Consider the following 17,271-nt stretch of genomic DNA (forward strand, 5'->3'; position numbering starts at 1 on the left):
CTCCTAAAATATATCCACCCCAACAAAAAAAAATTATACTGTAGCCTACAATTTGATTGTTAAAGTGAACGATGTCAGATTACCAACAACTCTTGTATGCCGAGTCCATTAGCGCCTGATCCAATCAGGGAACAGTAATGTGTTTGCTGTCTATTCTAAACCAATAGAAATTGAATTGCGGTAACATTTATCCTTCTATTTCTCTCCTAATCCTTCTATCGGCGCTTATATTTACTTCTACTGAAACTATAGTGCAACAGTTCCCCAAAAAGATTTGCCCGACCAAGAAAGCATGATAAATCCATATTTTTTTCTTTTAAAATATATTCTTTTCAATTTTGTTTTCCTACACAATTATTAGCGCTTTTTGCTTCTGAAACACTTGAGGAATTTGTCAAAAGGAAATGAGTTTTTGTCACAAATTCTAATTTTTGAATCCCTATATGGTTGCCACCCGATGTCGTAGACCTTTTATTTTTCAAATTGTGAATTCTGCTGGATCAAAAAGCCTGAGCTTGAAATATCAAAGGTTTGCACTATCAGGTTGCAAAGATATAGAGATTAGAAAATTAGATTTTTGGCAAAAGCTCAGTTCCTTTAGATAAAAGGTAATTTGACATTACATAGCAGTCTCTTTATTGGGTAAAAATAATCTAACCTTAATTATTTCTGAGATAATCATCGGATAAATAATAAAAATAGTAATTTTTTGTGACGTGTGTGTGTGTCACTATGTGTGTGTGTACAATGAACTGTGTTTGATGTAGTAAGTACACAATATTGTTAGTTTCATTAGTTTTAATCTTCTCTCTTCTTCTTCATATAAAGTTCCTTCCCCCCCCTCACCCCTCACTCTACTTTTCCCCCCTCACCCCTCACTCTACTTTTCCCCACTCACCCCTCACTCTACTTTTCCCCACTCCCCCCTTGTCCCCCCTCCTCCCTCCTGTTGTTTAATATATTTCCCCCAGTTCTACTCCTGTTTTCCCCAGTATATATATATCCCTAGGGTATGAGAACATGCATAATTTCAAGCTAAATAATCTAATAAAAAATAATAAAGGCTGAAAACTAGGGTCCATATTAAACCTTTTCATCCCCCCTTTTTCCACCTCGTAACTCAGTCTTTAAAGGGAGTGTCCGTCAGGAATTTCTTTAAATGGAGTGTCCGTCAGGATTTCTTTAAAGAAAGTGTCCAAGAGGTTTTCCTAAAGGGAGCGTCCGTCAGGATTTTCTTTCAAAGGAGTGCCCGTCAGAGTTTTTTTAAGGGAGTGCCCGTCCTGGTTTTCTTTAAAAGGAGTGCCCGTCAGGGTTTTCTTTAAAGGGGGTGCATGTTAGAAATTTCTTTAAACGGAGTGTCCGTCAGGATTTTCTTTAAAGGGAGTGTCTGTCAGGAATTTTTTTAAAGGGAGTGCCCGTCCGGGTTTTTTTTAAAGGAGTGTTCGTGAGGTTTTTTAATGGTGCATCTATCAAGGGTTTGTAAAGTTTTGGTTTAAAGGGAGTGTTCGCGAAAAATGAAAGGGTGTATAGGCTTAATGCGATAAAAAAGCGCTTTTGATCGCTACTAATCTTACTTCTATCTGTTGCGTCTATATGGAGAAAATTGTTAAAAACGACTCACACCGAAGAACGTAGTGTTCATACAAATTGAGAAAGATGCAACATTCAACTCGGATCGTAAAAAAATCTATTTAATTCCCAACAAATTATCCAGATATTACAAACAATAGTCATCGATTATTTTTCGACGCATTCGTAAATAGTTGATATTTCTTAATATTTTGTATTTTTCATGATTTGAGAGTTACATTATTTCCTGTTTCGAGGATTTTTGATAATGAAGACGACATTTTCATATTTTCCAGGAATGTTCGAAAATCCAGCGCCAGCGAAAATTAATCTAAAAAAACAAAATCAAAAATATTATGAAATATTAACTATATATGAATGCGTCGAAAAATAACCGATTACTATTGTTTGTAATATCTGAATGATTTGTTTGGAATTAAATTGATTTGTTTACGATCCGAGTTGAATGTTGCATCTTTCCGAATTTGTATGGGCGCTGCGTTCTTCCGTGTGAGTCGTTTCTAACAATTTTCTCCTTATAGACGCAACAGATAGAAGTAAGATTAGTATCGATCAAAAGCGCTTTTTTATCGCATTAAGCCTATACCCCCTTTCATTTTTCGCGAACACTCCCTTTAAAGAAAGTGTCTGTAAAGTTTGTGCATAAAGGGAGTGTCTGTGAATTGTTTCTATGTAATGAAAGCTTACTATGAACGCAAGCGTACACTCCAGTTTTGCGACAATTTGAACACTATTTCAGTGATATACATACGAAAGTTTTCTGCAGAACCCTCGATAATTAGCCTAAAGTTTAGAAGGTGTCGTTAATAATAGAGATTTTCAATCTTTGCATGAAGGTCATTTTGAAATACGCTTACAGTCTAAACGTTTGTTCATTTACATAATTTTTTAATTGGTTTTAATATTTCCAGTATCCAAGTGTACTGAACACTGGAGCAAAACTCCTGACAGTGCAGAACCTTAACCTGAATCTCCCCCAGGAGTTTAATACAGAAACATAATACAACACTACAGTTATATAAACAGTTTTATGCACTTCAAGGAAAAAGATCAATCAATAGTGTTAAGAAAGTCTACGTATAAAAGAAATTAAGAAAATCCTAATTTTAGTTCTTGATAATTTGTTTACTGAAACCTTTACTCTGCTTTGCTGTAACAAGATTTCACACAGATATCTAATCCCTAAATCTATGTTTTGCTTTTTTATTTTCTTTCGTTGTTGATGTGAACGGCTAAACCGAATTTGAACCCAAGTTTTATAATGGATCTTGCTTGGCTTAAGGGACGTAAGCGTAAATTCAAGTAACCCTCTCTGCAAAGATGGCAATGCCCGATTTACAATGGCAACCCTTGAAACCTTAATCTATGATCGAAAATTTGGAAGATACTGTCGACGTTTTCCTAACTCGAAAAGTGTTCAATTCTGATAATTTTTCCATAACAATAATTTCACTTCCTTGTTGGTTAATTTCACTTCCTTGTTGGATAATTTCACTTCCTTGTTGGTTAATTTCACGTCAATGTTGGTTAATTTCACTTCCTTGTTGGTTAATTTCACTTCCTTGTTGGTTAATTTCACTTCCTTGTTGGTTAATTTCACGTCAATGTTGGTTAATTTCACTTCCTTGTTGGTTAATTATCAACAAAGTTCCTGGGTAAATGATTAATCTTGTAGTTGATCATTTTCTTCTTAGAATAATTATTGATTTATTTGATCGATTTGCTGGATATTTATTTGATTTGCTGGTTTTTAACTTAGAACCTATTGAAGAGTGTAATGTTTTGATGTTTTGTATCCAAACTTTTATCGGCTTATGTCAACATTATACGACTACAGACTTTGAGGTTTCAGCGAGAGAGAAAAAATCAGAAAATGTTAAACTTAAAAAACTAAAACAACATGTTTAAACTTGGACTGGGGACAAGAGTTATGTTATTAAAATCTATATTTTAAAGGGCACTATTGTGAATTGAACATGTCACCCTTGGATTTGAGGTTTTCTTAAAATTATGCTAACAAACACCTTTTAAAAAAATTTATGTAACAATATCAAAACCGATATTTTGTAGCAGATAGACAGACACAGTTTTGTAAATTAAAGATATCCATGTTTATAGATTTGTAAATTAAGATATCCATGTTTTTAGTTTTGTAAATTAAGATACCCGTGTTTATAGTTTTGTAAATTAAGATATCCTTGTTTATAGTTTTGTAAATTAAGATATCCTTGTTTATAGCTTTGTAAATTAAGATATCCTTGTTTACAGTTTTGTAAATTAAGATATCCATGTTTTTAGTTTTGTAAATTAAAGATATCCTTGTTTATAGTTTTGTAAATTAAGATATCCATGTTTTTAGTTTTGTAAATTAAAGATATCCTTGTTTTTAGGTTTGTAAATCAAGATATCCTTGTTTATAGTTTTGTAAATTAAGATATCTTTGTTTATAGTTTTGTGAATTAAGATATCCGTGTTTATAGTTTTGTAAATTAAGATATCCGTGTTTACAGTTTTGTAAATTAAAGATATCCGTGTTTATTGATTTGTAAATTAAGATATCCATGATTATAGGTTTGTAAATTAAGATATCCCTGTTTATAGTTTTGTAAATTAACATATCCATGTTTATATTTTTGTAAATTAAGATATCCTTGTTTATACTTTTGTAAATTAAGATATCCTTGTTTATAGTTTTTTAAATTAAAGATATCCGTGTTTATACTTTTGTAAATTAAGATATCCATGTTTATAGTTTTGTAAATTAAGATATCCTTGTTTATAGTTGTGTAAATTAAGATATCCTTCTTTATAGTTTTGTAAATTAAGATATCCTTGTTTATAGTTTTGTAAATTAAGATATCCTTGTTTATAGTTTTGTGAATTAAGATATCCATGTTTATAGTTTTGTAGATTAAGATATCCTTGTTTTTAGTTTTGTGAATTAAGATATCCTTCTTTATTGTTTTGTAAATTAAGATATCCTTGTTTATAGTTTTGTAAATTGATTATTTACAATGGTTGTCTCTCCAAAAGTGATTCGCGCATTTCTGCTGCAGGAAAATTATTAGATTTAAGCCTAGAAAAACGACAATGTCTTTCACAATATTGATCAGAAAAAGGTTTCAAGGGTACTGTTGTGAATCGGACATTGTCATCTCTTCATACAGGGTCATTTGAAATTACGCTTACAGTAACTTTAATCTAATATAAACTGTAAAAAATATATCCAATCCCGCTCCTAAAATATATCCAATCCCTCTCCTAAAATATACCCAATCCCGCTCCTAAAATACATCCAATCCCGCTCCTAAAATATATCCTATCCCGCTCCTAAAATATCTTATCTTGAGAATAAAAGCTTCACCGACTTCTAAGAAGTTTGACAGAAAACCTCTTTATACATTAAATACGCCTCACTGCCACTAAATATCATTTTTTAAATTCACTTTTTATATTTTTATCTTGTTTGTCATATTTTATTTTCAACAATTAAAAACCATTGTAAAATAATGTGAAATCCTCTTTAAAAATATTTTTCTGGATTCGCAAATTATTTTAATCCCCATTTCTTTACAATACAATTTCAAACTATGAATTTTGTTAGATCTTTTAGAAATAACAAAGGTTTACACTATTAGGTTGCAAAGATAATGTCGGATTGATAAATTTAAGTTTGTTTGGGTTCTGTTTATAAAGATTACTTTCAATAAATTTTTTGTTTATCTAAAAATACACTTTTGCTTTTATTAAGGTTTATTTGTTTAGCAATTGTTTAGCTTTTTCCTCTAAATAATACCGTCTCCAGAGTTGGTTTCTTCATATATCATCCTCTATACCAATATATTATATATTGGGGGTAAACTAAACCTATATTTCATTTGTTGCTTTTTATACAACATTTTTATACAACATTTTATACAACATTTTCTACAACATTTTCTACAACATTTTTCTATTATTCAACCTGCTTTAAGGTGGAAACTTTTGAAAACTCTCCAACCCCACAGCACTAAATCGATTTCTCCCTCAGACATTAAAGCTAAATTGATTGTTGTAAATGTTAAATGTAAAAAGAAGGCGCGCAACTAGACATTTTGTTAGAGGGGGGAAAGCCTTCTTATGGGAGGGGCATGCCCCCTCTTAATCAGGCTATGGGGGGCCTTGCCCCCCCCCCCCTAGTTGCGCGCCTGGTAAAAAGTGTTATCTATTTCAGAGAGTTAAACACATAAACCATTGAAGTAAAGAAATTACAATTTGTAACTATCCAACCAACAGTACCGCCCTCTGTCCTCCTGATAGTAAATGTTGCTTTGAGTTAATTGTATTAAAAGTTTACAAAATAGTTTTCAACTCTTTCTAATCAAAAACTAAATCTACTTCAAGTTTAAGCTTGAATACTGTACAACTATAGTTTTACAGTCAATTCCATAATAATTAGACTTTCCAGTTTTTGAATTAATTTCTAGACTACTACCGATTTTAACTTTTAATTGTTGCTTTCTAAATTTTCAAAAAATAAAAACTTTTTTTTGCGGATTTATCGAGATCGATATCGATCATCCTTGGGGTCAATTGACTTGCAACAAAAAGTGTTCAGGCCCGATCGGTTCAGCAGTTGTGGTGTTAATTACAAACGGATAGAGAGAAAGGCATGGTATAAAGAGAAGCAATTTTATTTGACACAAATGCGATGTTTACCTTTATGAATTACAAAGGATTTAAAAATTGAGTGAACAAATGTACAAATAAAAAAGATTGCTAAAGAAAGGTGGGTTAGAAAATGAGCCCTTACAAATAGAAGTATCCAATGTTTGGAAATTAGCATTTTAACCACGGCATGTTTTAGTAAAAAATGAGTCCAATATTCAGTATATACAAATTAGACCTGTTTTTGATCAGCGATCCAAGATGGAAAAAAATTCTAAAGCCTCTTTTTATCCGTTTTTGATTAAGATGTTTTTTTTTCACAGAAAATGTGCTCCAAAAGTGCTTTAGTTTATAGCGTTAGGTAAAGTGTAAAGTGTAATTTAATTGTGAATCTTTAATGGCACATATTAATTAAAAAGCCTTCATTTAAGAGCCCATTTATTCATTAGTCTAATCTATACAGAAACTTGGCAGATATTTTAGCGTTAAATAAACTTTAAACTTTATTACAAGATAAGAGTTGATGTGGATTCAATATGATACAACGGAGTCCAACAAATATAAAATACAAAGAAGATGTATGATCTCTTAGAAAAACGCGGTATTTCACGTACTTAAATATTTATTTTGTCAAACTAAAACTTCTGGGTTTTGTGAATTCTTGGATGAATCAAATATTTCCAAAAAAGAAAAATTCCTAAAAATTTAAAAGTTTTCTGTTAAAAGACACAAGAAGATAGATTCTTATTACTTAAAAAGTTTCAAAGACAACAACATTTTTTTTGACAATTTTGTTATTATCAAAATTAAGGATCAAAATCGTTCCATTTTAATTCCCATATTTTTTTAGCGCTCTCTTATAGATAGATTTGAATTTCAACGAAAATAAGAAATTTCGGATTGAGATTTGAACTGTAGACACGTAGACTCGTAGTATTAATTTAGAATAGGAAAAAAAGCTACAAGCAAAGATTTAACAGGAAACCAGTTCACATAAACTATAATTAGATTTCTTAAAGGGACTATAAAAATTACTTTAAATGACCCTCCATCTTTACAGTGACATGTCCGATTTAAACCTGTACCCTTTAAATAAATTTTCAGTTGTCTCTATAATTTGAATATCATTTAAACCTATACCCTTTGAATAAATGTTTTAGTTGTCTCTATAATTTGAATATCATTTGTATCGTGTTTATATCAGTATCCTACTGTATAACTTCTTCCCCCAATAAACCTGTTAGATCTAATTCTATGAGATCTAGTCTCTGCTCTTTACAGCCGGCAATAATAGTAAAATCCTTATCTGAATATCCAAACCTAATATCCAGACGATATTAAATCATTTCAAGGCGTCTCCCCCCCCCCCTCCCCTGGATAACGGGACTTTCTCTACATTATTTTATTATTTATATAATTCACCCTTTTGTAGCTAAAAGAACAAAGACTTTCAATTTTGTAAGATCATAAGCTTAGTTTAAAAATCAAATGTGTACACTATCAGGTTCCAAGATATAGGAATAGGAAAATTTATGTTCGTGGACGAACTCCGTGGCCGAATTTAAAGAATTTGAGCGGCGGTTTCAATTTAAGCCGCGGCTTAAATATGGTTGGTTCCACTCAAAATTGTATCAAATGTTTCAAGATTTAAGCCGGCGCTTAATTTAAACCGGGTTTTGGAAGATTTAAACCACAACTCAAATTCTTTAAATTCCATCTCAGGTCCTTTTCTTTTTTTGTTATTCTTTTTCTAATGATTTTAGAATCAACTTTTTTAACTTATAAATTCAAAATTCCTACCGTGGACAGTTTGTAAAATTCACATATAAGAGGATCAAAAACCAATTTATTTTATAGATCTGAGGTCGAATTTTAAAACGTTAAAAAGAATTAAAATTGGGGTTATTTCTCAATAATTTTAGGTTCCAAATTTACCTTTACAAAATTGTTTAGACTTAAAACCTTATTTACTAAACAATTATGTTTTCATTGTCTAAAGATTCCGTCTCTGGTAGTTCCAAGATATGGAGAAGGTGCTAAAAATTCCGTCTGTGGTAATTCTAAGATATGGAGAAGGTGCTAAAAATTCCGTGTCTGGTAATTCTAAGATATGGAGAAGGTGCTAAAGATTCCGTCTCTGGCAATTCTAAGATATGGAAAAGGTGCTAAAGATTCCGTCTCAGATAATTCTAAGATATGGAGAAGGTGCTAAAGATTTCGTCTCTGGTAGTTATAAGAAATGGAGAAGGTGCTAAAGATTCCGTCTCAGATAATTCTAAGATATGGAGAAGGTGCTAAAGATTTCGTCTCTGGTAGTTATAAGATATGGAGAAGGTTCTAAAGATTCCGTCTCTGGTAGTTCCAAGATATGGAGAAGGTGCTCTACCAGATTAGTTCTGGACCCGGAGAATTGTGAACTCGTGCAAACTGTTTGATTAGAACATCCGTCTATTTATTCTCTTCACACTTATCTGGGTTCAGGGTCTGTGATGCAGTTTCTCCAGGCTCAAATCTCCTCTCCAGTTTATTGTTTAAGCTCCCGTGAATACTTCTCCTGCTGTAATTACTACCCGGAGTAAATAAGAGATGGAATCTCAGATAGAACTTTTACTAATCATCGTTTATACAAAAATAGCAGTTTCTTTTTATATGCATGACTTTTAAAATCTAGATTGGGCTCTATTTGATTCTTTTTCTTCAACTCAACTCTTGTTCTCGTGTTTATTAAAATAAAACTGGCATCCAATGAATTTCTGGGAGCACAGTGAGAGCAAGATTAAAGTGTAATAAATCAGAAACTTTGAGTATTTTGTAATTCGTTGCTGAGTCTGCTCGGAGCAAATTTTCAGAGTTAAAACAATTAAAAATTACAAAATTCCTTGCGACTTTTCTTTTTCTGTTTATCATTGTATGTATACAGGGTTACCAACAAAGGCTTATACTTAAAGGACGACTGTACTGAATTTATACTGTCTGTTTCGTTATATTCATGATTCTCTGCAACTGTAAACTTTTTTTTCTTTGCCAAGTCATTAAACAAGCCATAAAAGACTATCTTTAAAGCAGAATACCGTTGAATCGTCCTGTTTTGAGAGTTCGATTTGCACGAAAAGACTTAAAGTACCATCCATCTTTTTTGGGACACCCTGTATTTTCAATATTATAATATCCTAGTTTTATTTAGAACTCCCCCGGGCAAAATAAACTAAACTTCTCTTTATGCATTTCAAGTTGATACAGAAATAAAAAGTTTTCAAAATTAGCTTAGAGAGGCATGAATTCATAGAAGTTCTTGTTAATGCGACATTGTTCAGTCACGATTAACATCGATACCCTGTAAACTATCATAGTCATCCTCTTTTCCTAAGTATAAGTTTCTAAAGATTAATGATCTGGTAGACTTTAACATAACTATATTTATGTATAAATACATATACAAATAAACTTTTCCTACATCTTTTTGAAACATTTTTGAAAAGCTTAGAACTTTGAAAGATCTATCAACTTGACATTCTCAATATGAGCTCATTACAGTATTTACTATTGAGCTCTCTTCTTAAGATGTGGAATAACCTGCCTCTTGACTTAAAAAGAAGCAACTCTCTAAGTATATTTAAAAATAGACTACTAAATTCTCTTTTTGAAAATTACATTACAATGTGTTATAAAACGAATTACTATTCATGTAAAAATAAATAGATATGTTTTAATATGCTTTGATATTTGATGTGTACATGTCAGAAAATTACTTTAAGCTCTAGTTATTCTAACAAATGTATAAACTATTTTGCATAAGATAAAATCGCACCCTGATCTCTAATAGTTCTCCTCAAATCTATTTAATTGAAATGTTTTGTTATCATTATTGAAATTAGGTGGAAAAAATAATCAAAATAGCCAAGAGCTATTTTCCACCTAATTGCTTTATACTTGTACTGTTAATATAATCATCAATTTGTAAATTGTAAACTCATTCTGTACACAGATACATGTATTTTAGCAATAAACTTTATCTATTTATCTATCTTACTCTAACTATACAAAATAATTGGTAAAGAACAGCTTTTCTAAATGATATTTTTAGACCAGATACATGTAGATTGACACAGTAATGATAAGAAATAAAATGGTTGACGTTTGTCATATTTCAAAAAGAAAATTGTGAATATTGCTTTTACGAATAAAGTAACTTGATATTTCTTAACCTAGAGATGATTTCAAAGTTGAATCTTTTTCTTTCTCTATCCTAAGTTTATTGAAGAACCCTGTATAGAAAAAGGTAAAAAAGCTTGAGAATGCACAGCTGACTATTTTATTGGGCAGTGAATTAAAACTGTTAAGGCCCACTGAAAACGCCCTGAAATACAGGAGGTTTAAATTTAATGAATGAATTGAAAGGATGGCCATTCATATGGGTAGGTTGAAATTAATAGGTAATCACTTGGCCACAATCATGCGATGTGTAGAGAAGCAAATGCATAATGCATAATGCATCAAAAAAATAAAATAAATAAGAAAAAAGTTCTGTCTAATCTGGTTTTTGTACAAGTATAAGGTTTTGAAAAAAACTGAGTTTTTCCCATAAACTCAAATTTTCTAATCCCTATATTTTTGGAACCTGATAGGTGGGACCATTTATATTTCAAACTTAAACTATTTGATCTATTGGAATTCATAGTTTGTAACATTGGTTTGCATTTAATAGCCACAAACGAAAGCTTAATAAACCTTCTATATTTCAAATTTAAAAACATTGAGTCTAATAAAATATTGATTAAGCAAAAATATTCACAAAAACACTAGATCGAAAAGTTGAAACTGTTAATTTGATTGATTTATTTAAATTTTGATTTAAATAATTTCCTTTTGTATATCAGTTCATCAAGTCCGGAGATGACACTATCGTCAGGCTTGTGCTCAGCAAGCCCATGTGTGTCGAAGCCTTCTCTGACTTGCCCCCTCTTGGACGTTTTGCTGCCAGAGACATGCGACAGACCGTCGCTGTCGGTGTCATCAAGGCCACTACCCCTAAGGATCTAGCTGGATCTACCACCAAGTCTGCTACCAAGGCTCAGAAGTAGAAGTGAGATGAAGTGTTGGGGCAACAAATACTGTGGACTAACTCCTCATCAAACCCTGTGGCGATTATGTTGTTTACATAATTTTTTCACGCTTTAAAAAATATGTTTATTTTCATCGGAAAGAATGTCGTCGGATATCTCTATTCTCTTGCCCGAATCTGAATTAATGCTGGTGCAAATCGAGCAATTTAATTGGTTATTCCCATGTTTAAGTAACTATTATATTTTTTTACCGACAGGGTTAATAAAAACAACTAGTTTTATCAAACGAAAAACAAAGTGAACCATAAATTAAAGATTTTTTAATCATTTAACAAAGAAAGACTTTTTGTTTCTTAAACCATTATTCTAGAAAGAAAATATGATTTACTATTATCAGTGTACAAAATCTGTAGGAGTTGTAGAGAAGGTTGGGTTGGGTACCAAGAGAATAGAGACGTTGAGTCGTGATGAAAATATCTCTAAATCTTTCTCTAAATAATGACCATCATGCAGCAACCACAGCCACGCTCTCTCCAGTCCTTATTCTCAACTGTATAACATTAGCTCATGCCTAGAGATCCGTCCTCATTCATAGATTCATGCTTTCATTCATTCCTCTACTCCTGCTCATGCCAAGATATCCGTCCTCATTCATAGATTCATGCTTTCATTCATTCCTCTACTCCTGCTCATACCTAGATATCCGTCCTCATTCATAGATTCATGCTTTTATACATTCCTCTACTATAGATAAGATATTTATACCTTGAGCTAGGTATTGATCATATATCAGTTCTGTTACTTAGCATTTTACCATGAGCTTAAATGCTATATATTCAACTTCCTACTCATGTGTAGACCATGAGCTATCGATAATATATCCAACCTCCTATTCGCGTGTAACTGTTGAGCTATTGATGATATATCCAACCTCCTACTCATGTTTATACCATGAGCTATTGATGATATATCTAACCCCATACTCATATCCATGATATATCCAACCTTCTACTCATGTTTACACCATGAGCTATCCACAATATATCCAACCTCCTATTCATGTTTATACCATGAGCTATCCATGATATATCCAACCTCCTACTCATGTTTATATCATGAGCTATCCATGAAATATCCAACCTCCTACTCATGTTTATACCATGAGCTATCCATGATATATCCAACCTCCTACTCATGTTTATACCATGAGCTATCCATGAAATATCCAACCTCATACTTATGTTTTTACCATGAGCTATCCATGAAATATAAACCTCATACTCATGTTAATACCAGAGCTATCCATGATATATCCAACCTCATACTCATGTTAATACCAGAGCTATACTTCTAATTTTTGCTATATCATGAGCTGATTATGATAAATCATTTTTTAAAATCAGTCTGCTTATTAATAAATATAAACTGAGCTATTAGTTTTACATTTTCTTAATCCTAAGCATAAACTGTGGGTTTTTATACTTTGAGCTTACTTTTCCATGAGCTAATTTAGTTATGTGTTCGTCTTACCTTGTGTATATTTGCATGCCTGGAGAAGGAAGGAAGTATGTTATGTTGCATGTTAGTTTCATGGATTAACTTTAGACTTATATTTTAGCATTAGCACCAAAACTCATGAATACCCCTTCCCCCCCCCACACACAAACAATTCTAATCCTAGTACAGAACCATCATAAAAACAAACAGACAAGCAAAAAAACGAACTGGGCACAATCCAGCACATTTATCTTATCTTAACTCCGCTATGGAAGGAAAGGTTAATTATAGTGAGGATATTAATAGATAAGAACCTGGCTGTTCAGGATTTCTCTAAAATATATGTTTATGAAAATTATAATTAATTAAACATTTGTAATAGATTATACATCATTAAATGTTAGAAATGAAATGTACTTCAGAAATAAAACTAGAGAAATCGCAATATAAAGACATAATATTAGATCTACCTCAGTAAATTTTGTTTCTAGATTTATTTTAAATACAGTAGTCGACATTTTTATCAATACTATTTAAGACGACTTTTCTATCTAAGTTTTGATTTCTAAAAAACTTTTTTCAAATTACAAGTTTACAAGCAAACTGTTAATTGACGGCTTTTCGTTGTTTCCATGTTTTTATGAATCCATAATGTTTGAAATCTTGGTAAAAATAAAAATTTAAATCGAAATTCATCTTCATCGTATTGATATATATATAATATAAAATAAAATATATATTCAAAAGGCTTTTGGAAGTACCCCAAAATTTAAAAGAGAGACATGCCTATTTTAGCATAATGGGACTTCTTGATATTTATTCATTACAAAGAATATTTTCCTTGGCTTTGCTACACCATTTTTCATACTTTGCTCTTTTCTCTTTCCATTACGTTTATAAATACAGTGATAATCATAAAACTCTGAAATAGGAAGACGTCTCTCAGTTATGACTTTAAATAGTTTAATGAACATGAGACACAGCACTTTTTCAGAACAAGATCAACAACATCAAATACACTCAATTACTGCTTTAATGTCGTCTTCCTATTCTACAGTTTTCTGTTTCTTACTGTATTTTTCTTGATTTTCAGATTATCTCCTTTACGGTCACGAAGATCTCTCCCTGTTTTGGATCAGGAGTACCGTTGTGAATCGTTAATTACCTACTTCTAATGAAGGGTTACATATAAAATTACGATGACAATCACGTTTTTAATGCTTTCCTTTTTCCCTTCCTTCCTCCTTCTCTCCAGGATAAGGGTTTAGTACGGTAGTACCGGTTGTAAGCATGTATTGATTAAAAGATAAAATTAAATTGAAATATTACGTGCACAAATATAATCACGCACAACGTTATTTAAACATAAAGAAACAACTAAACTCAAATCTAACGCCTCATAAACTTCCATATACTCTCAGTGAAAATTTAAAACATGATTTTGTTAAAAAAATTTTTAGATTGATAGACTGGCATGTCTGATTCACAGCCGTACCCTTAAAAGCTGTGTCTAGATAAGTGTGAATTACATATTCATGTTTTGGATTTTGAAAACTAAGTATTTTTAATAGATTTAGAAACAATGAAAAAAATTAACAGAATTAACGACTTTTCTAGTGAGAAAAACTACTTCATATTCCACATTATTATTCAGGATAGAGGCTTAAGGTCAGCGTTGCTATTCTTACACCCGTAAACCGTCCCTGATCACCCTTAAACCATCCCTGATCACCCTTAAACCGTCCCTGATCACCCTTAAACCGTCCCTGATCATCCGAAAACCGTCCCTGATCACCCTTAAACCGTCCCTGATCACCCTTAAACCGTCCCTGATCACCCTAAACCGTCCCTGATCACCCTTAAACCATCCCTGATCACCCAACCGAAGCTAGCGACGCGTCCGACCACCCATTTAGCTCCCAGGTTGCCAATTTTATGTTTGCAAACTAGAATTTATTGCTAAAATTTCTCCAACATTTGTCACACAGCGTACAATAGGTTGGCGAGGGCTCATAAACCCTTCTATACTGATTCATGATTACATTTCATAAATACAAAAATAAACATTGCAATTCTTCTGCACAATTTGAAACGATATATTTGCAATTCGAAATAACTTTGGTTTAGGCATTTGCTATGGCTTGGTTTTACCTAATTAACTTCAGAGTATAATTAAAAATGTATTTGTATCTATAATTAGTTATCAGAAATCGCTAACATTGTTTGGTCGGTAAAAATTGATTAACAAAATTTATTTATTGCAAGCTAGTTCAAAAATGTATTGACTGCATATTTATTAATTATGAAAAGCTATTTCCATTTAAAATCTTATTTTACATCTAAAGCTGAGCTAGTTGGTGAACTTTGAGGTTACAATATTGAAAAAAGGCAAAGCTATTGAGCAAAGTAGTTTAAAAGATTTTTTTTAAACTGCAAACTTAATTGAGCAATCTTGTATTTCGCCATTTTTTAAATATTAACGTATAAGCTGCATGACGAAGGTTTTGTTGTCAGATATTGAAGATAAAAAAACTAAAATTAGGATTGTATATGTGGTACTAATGTATGAAGTACGCAGATCGTAAATATTGAAAATTGCTTAATTATCATAAAATCTGTTTTATCTTTATCTATTTCTCATAACATTGTTCTTCCATGTTACTTTCTGATTAGCTTCAGACTTTTGCACCAGAATGCATGCAAACTTTGTGTGGGAATTCTGTTGGGAAAATAACAGCAACAAAACCAAATTCAGGAATTAAGGAAATATCTTGACTTTTATAAGCACCCTTTATTAACACAAAAAAATATTTAATTTAAAAAAAGATTGGTTCTCTTTCTACTCCGGGTTATATTTTGAAAAGGACTTGTTGTCTGTTTACTCCAGGATATATTTAAACCCCAGGATTGGTTCTCTGTATACTCCAGGTTGTCTTTCAACCCCAGGATTGGTTCTCTGTATACTCCAGGTTATCTTTCAACCCCAGGATTGGTTCTCTGTATACTCTAGGTTATATTTAAAAACCAGGATTGGTTCTCTGTATACTCCAGGTTATATTTAAACACCAGGATTGGTTCTCTGTATACTCCAGGTTATATTTCAACCCCAGGATTGGTTCTCTGTATACTCCAGGATATATTTAAACACCAGGATTGGTTCTCTGTATACTCCAGGATATATTTAAACACCAGGATTGGTTCTCTGTATACTAGAGGATGTATTTAAACCCCAGGATTGGCTCTCTGTATACTTCAGGTAATATTTAAACACCAGGATTGGTTCTCTGTATACTCCAGGTTATATTTAAACACCAGGATTGGTTCTCTGTACACTCCAGGTTTGCTGCTCTATATTTAGCATATCATCATTGTATGTTTAATTTATACGTAGATTCTAGATTTGCTCTCCACTGCGTGCAACCATATATGGGTGAATACATCCAAATTGATTTATTTCTTCTATATTCAGATTATTTTGGCCTTTTCAATCCCCCCTACCCTCCTCCTCCTCCACAGGTTTTGAAACTTGAATCCAGGTTTTATTTGTTTAAAAACTCCCCTTCCCCCCCCCCTTCTTCTCCCAAGTCCATCTTGTTAAATCTGATTAATTTTTAGAAACTGAAGCGTTGAAGAGAAATTGTGTAAGATTAATTACCATCTGATAAGGTTTATCAAGAACCACGAGATTTATTTATTTTAGGGTCGAACCTGGGTTCAAAACATCTTGGGAGGGGAGGGGAGATAGAAAGCTAGAAAATTTGTTAAGTTTTGAAAGCTTATGAAAGTATAGAACTAGAAAGCTAGAAAATTGTTAAGTTTTGAAAGCTTATGAAAGTAAAGAACTAGATAGCTAGAAAGCTTCTTTACAAGGTAAAGAGATAGAAAGATTGAAAGCTTAAAACTTAAAAAATTTTGAGTTTTATAAAGAGCTTGGAAAATAGGAAGGTAGAAAGCTGTTTATGTTAAAGTTATACAGCTGAAAAGCTAGAAACCTTAGAGTCTATCGAGCTAGATTGGTAAACAGCTGGAAATTTAGAATTGGTAGAGTTATAAAGCTATCAAGCTTAAAAGTTTAGAATGTATCGAGTTAAATAAAGATAGATAGCTGAAATGCTTGTAAGCTAAGAGGATATCGAGTTAGAAAACTAGAAATCTAGAAATTTGAAAAGTTTATAAGGTATCGAGCTAGAAAAATAGAAGAATGTTTAGAGGATATCGAGTTTTGAAAAATAGAAGCATGTTTAGAGGGTATCGAGCTAGAAAGCTAGAAATCTAGAAATTTGAAAAGTTTAAAAGTTATCGAGCTAGAAATATAGAAAACTGGAAAGCTAGAATGTTTACATGGTATCAAGCTAGAAAGCTAGAACTTTTGAAACCTAGAATGCTGAAAATTTATCGAGCTCAGCTAGAAAGCTAGAATGCTGAAAAGTTTAGAAACTATCGAGCTCAGAAGCTTGAAAGCTAGAAAGCTAGA

Source organism: Eurytemora carolleeae, unplaced genomic scaffold (genome assembly GCF_000591075.1).
Source record: "Eurytemora carolleeae unplaced genomic scaffold, Eaff_2.0 scaffold36, whole genome shotgun sequence".
In the NCBI taxonomy this organism is placed as follows: Eukaryota; Metazoa; Arthropoda; class Copepoda; order Calanoida; family Temoridae; genus Eurytemora; species Eurytemora carolleeae.